The sequence below is a fragment of the Eptatretus burgeri genome, chromosome 10 (genome assembly GCF_056783735.1).
Source record: "Eptatretus burgeri isolate ZD-2024b chromosome 10, Ebu_testis_v1, whole genome shotgun sequence".
NCBI classification, from domain to species: Eukaryota; Metazoa; Chordata; class Myxini; order Myxiniformes; family Myxinidae; genus Eptatretus; species Eptatretus burgeri.
The window spans coordinates 59290737-59296736 of record NC_140970.1 but is presented as its reverse complement, the minus strand read 5'-3'; the positions used below and the strand labels follow the sequence as shown (position 1 = coordinate 59296736).

General features: G+C 43.9%; 1 protein-coding gene across 1 annotated transcript in view; it reads right to left on the bottom strand.

The window, feature by feature from the left end:
• Positions 1 to 1200: 1200 nt before the first annotated feature.
• RFC1 (replication factor C subunit 1) overlaps positions 1201 to 6000 on the bottom strand; it is a 191305-nt gene continuing 186505 nt past the window's right edge. Inside the window, exons 27-28 of the transcript XR_015062484.1 lie at positions 3959 to 4427; positions 1201 to 1499 (exon numbers count right to left, since the gene is read on the bottom strand). The gene's annotated coding sequence lies outside the window, so the exon portion shown is untranslated. The remainder of the gene's footprint in view (positions 1500 to 3958; positions 4428 to 6000) is intronic.

The following is a 6000-nucleotide window of genomic DNA, read 5'->3' as shown; positions in this document are numbered from 1 at the left end:
TTTATATAGACGTTTCAGAGATACTTGCATGGATCGGCTCGCTACGCTCACCTCTCCACAGTTGCAGAGATTGATGCCACACATTTGCTGTGTTGGCATGATTTACACCAATCATACAAACATTTATTTTCTACAAATATATTTGTAATATTGGTGATATTATATTTATTTGAAATTTAATTTGTGATATAAGAAGGTACAAGTGGTCTAAATGGTCAAGGGTCTCAGCTGTCTAATCCACATGAAGGGCATAAGGGGTCTAAATGGTGTTAAGGTCTAAGGGGTCTTTTGGGTTCTGGGTGTCTTTTGAGTCTGTTGGGACTTTTGGTTCTTCAGGGTCTTTTGGGTCTTTGGATCTTTTGGGGCTTTTGGGTCTTTTTGGGTCTTCAAGGTCCACAGGATCTTTTTGAGTCTTTGGTGACTTTTGCATCTTTTGGGAGTTTTGGGTCTTCGGTAACTTTTAGGTTTTCCGGGTCTTTTTAGTCTTTTGGGTTTTTGGGGTCTTCGATGACTTTTAGGCCTTTTGGATCTTAAGGGACTTCAGGATATTTTTGGGTCTTTTAGGTGTTCAGGTTTTTTGGGTCTTCGGTGACGTTTAGGTCTTCAGGGTCTTTTGGGTGTTCGGAGTCTTTTGGGTCTTCTTGCATATTCGGGTATTTTGGGTCTTCAGGGTCTCTGGTGACTTTTAGGTCTTTTGGAGTCTTCAGGGACTTTTGGGTCTTCGGTGACTTTTCGGTCTTCAGGGTCTTTTGGGCTTTCAGGGTATTTTGGGTCTCCAGGGTCTCTTTGGGTCTTCGGTGACTTTTAGATCTTCAGGGTCTTTTGGATCTTCGGATTCCTCGGGGTCTTTTGTGTCTTCTGGGTATTTAAAGGTCTTCAATTCTGGGTCTTCAAAGATCTAATCTAAGGGGTCTCAGCAGTCTAAATGGTCGAAAGGTACATTCCAATAGTATGTAAATAATAGACATATAAGTCACACGGCTGGACGGACGGATGGAGGGACGGAGGGAAGGAAGGACGGATGCACTCCGAGACCGATTTCATTCTATATGTCGATGTTCACAAATATTTATCTACACAGAGACATGGCAGAAGTAAATAGACACCATGATTTTAAAAGAATTTATTTATTTAACATTTGAAGAACATTTGATCCATTTTAACACACACACTCGTATTTGGTAGACTTGCCATTTGCAGATTTCAAGGCTTTTATTCTTTCAGGAATATAATTAACGAGTTCCGAAATTTTCTCTTGTGGGATTTCTGCCCAGGCTTCACACAAACACTTTAGCAATTCTTCCCACGATGTTGGTTTCCTGGACTTTTTGCCACACAGCTCAATCCAATATGGCCAAGAAGTGCTCAATGGGATTCATGTCAAGGACTGAGTTGGCCATGGAAGTCGCTTGATCCCATTTCTGTCCTGCCATTCTTTGGTATTTCTTGGAGTGTGGCATGGAGCTCCATCTTCCATGAATAGTGTTGTTTTTCACCATCTGACCAGTGGAGAAGATAGGGAGAAGTCCATCCTCAAGGATAGAAATGTGTGTCATGGTGTTGATGTTGTCATCACACTACACAAGCTCTGACCGACGAGCGCTCCAGATTGCTCCCCAAACCATCACTGAAATACCACCGTGTTTGACAGTTAAGGCCCGGTCACACCTTGACGTTTTAGCCAACGTATGCCGATTTTTGAATTTTTTTTCTAAAACGCTGGCACACGTTGAATACGTTATGGGTAAGTTTTGATAACATTGAGAGCACGCTGAAAAACACTGCCATACGTCGTTGTACGTTGGCTTTAAACGTTGTACTTTTTGGTTGTCCTCAAATTTTTTCATGCTTGAAATTTCACGACGTATGCCGGCGTATGACTCACACGTTCCGCTACGCTGGCCACAAGTTGTATGCACGGTCTGCGATCGTTGACAGACGTCAACACATGCTACTTGTAAGTTAATCATAAGTTGAGACACGCCGAGGTAATGTTTAGCGTACCCGAAACTTATTTCTAACCTATGATTAACGTGTTGTTGGCACGTTACGCGATCGTTGCCACACGTCGACAGACGTTACTTTTAAGTTACTCATAGGCTGAAAGACGTCGGCATAATGGATCGTCCTTGTGTCAGCGTCCACGGCCACGGCCAGGACACTTATTTGCAGCATTCTTCAACCTTTTCTTCGGCATGACGAGGATGTTCACACTTCGATGTCTAGCTTGGCTATGATTCCAATTGTCCATCGGCAGCGTCTATTTAAAATAGTCGAGTTTGAGCGTTTTAACACGTTCAGAAGAAACGCTTCAAATTTCCAAACCCCAGCGTCAAAAAACAAAGGCGAGTGACAGCAATTTAAATCGTTCATTTTAAACAATGAAACTAGCTGAGTGGTACCGTTTAAAAGTCGTTGAGTGTAAAAAAAAATCCAATTGTTGAGCGCAAGCGTCTACTTTCAATAGTGGAGATGCAGCCATTTAAATCATTGAGTGGCAGCCTCTGAATAGCAAACCCTACGTCACCGGCAAAGATAAACTGCCGCAGGATATGGATAAGTTAGGCTATCGTTGGGCATAGTTTGTGAACGCCGGCTACACGATAATTATTCGTTGGTATATTGTATCTATAAGTTATCGAAGCGCTCTATGCACATTATTAGTTCATTGTGCATTTGTCCAACCCGTTATGAATAGACCTAAATCGTAAAAACAAGCTATAGCTCATTGTTGAAAAAGCCCCATAAAAATTTAGCCGCGAAGAACTTCGAACAATGGTGAAATGATGTTTCCTACCCGTGGACACGCGGACGCAAGGAGGATCCATCATAACCCACACCCTCCCCCTCACACTCACCTACTACTGCCAACATGAACAAACTACTACTAATACTAATACTAATACTAATACTGATACTGTTACTGCTGACATGGACATCGACTCAAAAAGGACTCGAAAACACTGTTGGGTTCCCCTTTTATGAGCACCAGTTTTAAATACCAATTCCCAAAACCGCTGGGAACACGTCTTTATATGGCAGTTGTAACCTAGAAACACATTCATTTTTTTTTTGTCGACCGGAAGACGTCATTGGAATACGTCTACATACGTCGATGTGTGTTGGGACTACGTACAGAATTGGTTCAAAGCACGTCAAACATAAGTTAGAAATAAGTTTCGCATAAAAAAGACATTACCACGACGTGTTTCGACTTATGAGTAGCTTATAAGTAGCCTTTGTGGACGTGTGTAAGCGTCCACATATCGTGTGTAAAACTTATCCCCATCGCATGCGGAACGTGTGTCATACGCCGAGTACGTCGTAAAATTTTGAACATGTTTAAAATTTCTTGACGTACTCTACTTACTACGACGTATGATAGCGTACTTTAGCGTTGTACTCACGTATACCAAACTTACTCGTACCGTATTTGACGTGCCCCAACGTTTTAGACACATTTTTCTTAGGTCGGCATATGCTGGCAAGATCGCCAAGGTGTGACCGCGATGTTGTCACTTCCATTTCTACGGCAGTTATGATTCGAATCGTTGTGCGTCAGCCTTTTAATAGGCTACGTCACGACCTCGTCGGCGATGCGTGCAACGCGCTATGCCGAAGTTAGACTACCGTTGGGCATCGGTTGTGTAGGCCGACAACAGGTTCAGCATTCGTTGGTATAAGTTATCTATAACACAACGAAACGTTCTGTGTCCATTACCAATGCGTTATACATAAGACCAAGTCGCTATGAATACGTCCGAATCTTCAAAAAAAAACATCAAAAGTTCAACGTAAGCCAGCGTTTTACATACATTTTAATACGTTGCCATCGCTGGCTAAAACGTCAAGGTGTGACCGGGCCTTTAGCTGCAATTAGCTCAAAAAAACTCTTGACTGGGAAGTCCCCAGACCCATACACACCCACTGTCAGAAAATTGAGCAAATTGGGACTTACCTGAAAAAAAATGACAGTTTGCCAAAACTCCAAAGGTCTGGTGGTCATCTCATCAGCCCACTTCTTTCTCCTTTGTATGTCGGATGGTCTAAGAAGAGGTTTTCTCCTTGCTCCTCTCCCATGGTAGCCCAGTTGATGAAGGTACCGCATGGCAGTTCTTGAGCAAACTTGGACCTGCTCTGCAACATCTGCTGCCTTGCAAAGGGGAGTTTTCTCAATGGACCGTTTGACAGGTCGAAGACACCTTTCTGAGGGCCCAGATCGACCAGAATGGGAAGCTGTGGATTCCTTGCCTTCGCAGGTGAATTGCACAATCACCCGATTGACCGTAGAAAGTGGAATGCCAAGGTTCTGAGATATCTGATGCTGGCTGACTCCACCTTCCGATTGGCCAACAATTCGTCCTGTTTGAAAATCGCAAAGGTCGTGTGTGCAAGTTCATTGTCCAACAAGACCCAGGAACTCGTTTCTGCAAATAAATAATTGAATATTAGTACAAATCACTGAGTAAAGCTGCATTATACAGATGAAATGAAGAAATTTAAGGTGTCGATTTACTTCGGTCATGTCTCTGAATATAAAAAGAGCTCGGTCTCAGAGCGAGTCCTTCCGTCCGTCCGTCCGTCTGTCTGTGTCGAGCCATGTGATCAATACATCTATTATTTACATACTAGTGGAATGTACCTTTCAACCCTTTCGACTGCTGAGACCCCTTCGATGAGATCTTTGAAGACCCTGAATAATCTAAAGACGCAAAAGACTGCAAAGACCCTGAAATACCCAGAAGACACAAAAGACCCCGAGGAATTTGAAGACCCCAAATACCCTGAAAACCCAGTAGCAAAAGACCCCGAAGATCCAAAAGACCCTGAAGACATAAAAGTTACCGAAGACCCAAAAAGACCCTGAAAACACAAAACACCACAAAAGACCTAAAAGTCGCCGAATACCCAAAACTCCCAAAAGATGCAAAAGACCCAAAAGTCACCGAAGACAAAAAGACCCTGAAGACCCCAAAAGAGATGAAGACCCAAAAGTCACCGAAGACCCAAAATACTCTGAAGACCCAAAAGACCTTGAAGACACAAAAGTCCCAACAGACACCCAGGACCAAAAAGTCCCCTAAGATCCTTCAGACCCCTTAGACCTGAACACCATTTAATACCCCTGAAACCCGGATAATATTCATATGGATTAGACAGCTTAGACCTTTGACCATTTAGACCACTTCTATCTTCTTATATCACAAATTAAATTTCAAATATATATAATATCACTAATATCACAAATAAATTTCTAGAAAATAAATGTTTGAACGATTGGTGAAAATCATGCCAACACAGCAAATCTGTGGCATCAATCTCTGTAACAACGTGTGGAGAAGCGAGCGTAGTGAGCCGATCCACGCTGGTCTTTACAAACCGCTACATGTGATGGGTGGAAAAAAACAATTTGGTTCAGTAATTTAGAAAACACCTTAATACGGCAAATGGCTTGGAAATCAGGAGTTATTTCACAACCACTCGCTCAGGGCAACAGAGCATAAACCTCTCACTCAGGGAGACGGAACACGAACCACTTGCTCAGGGTGACGGAGCACGAACCATTCGCTCAGGGTGTTGGAGCACGAACCACTCGCTCAGGATGACGGAGCACGAACCACTTGCTCAGGGTGACGGAGCACGAACCACTTGCTCAGGGTGATAGAGCACGAACCACTCAGGGTGAGCACAAACCACTTGCTCAGGGTGACGGAGCACGAACCACTTGCTCAGGATGACGGAGCACGAACCACTCGCTCAGGGTGATGGAGCACAAATCACTCGCTCAGGGTGACGGAGCACGAACCATTCACTCAGGGTGACGGAGCACGAACAATTCGCTCAGGGTGTTGGAGCACGAACCACTTGCTCAGGGTGATAGAGCACGAACCACTCGCTCAGGGTGATGGAGCACAAACCACTCGCTCAGGGTGACGGAGCACGAACCACTTGCTCAGGGTGATGGAGCACAAATCACTCGCTCAGGGTGACGGAGCACGA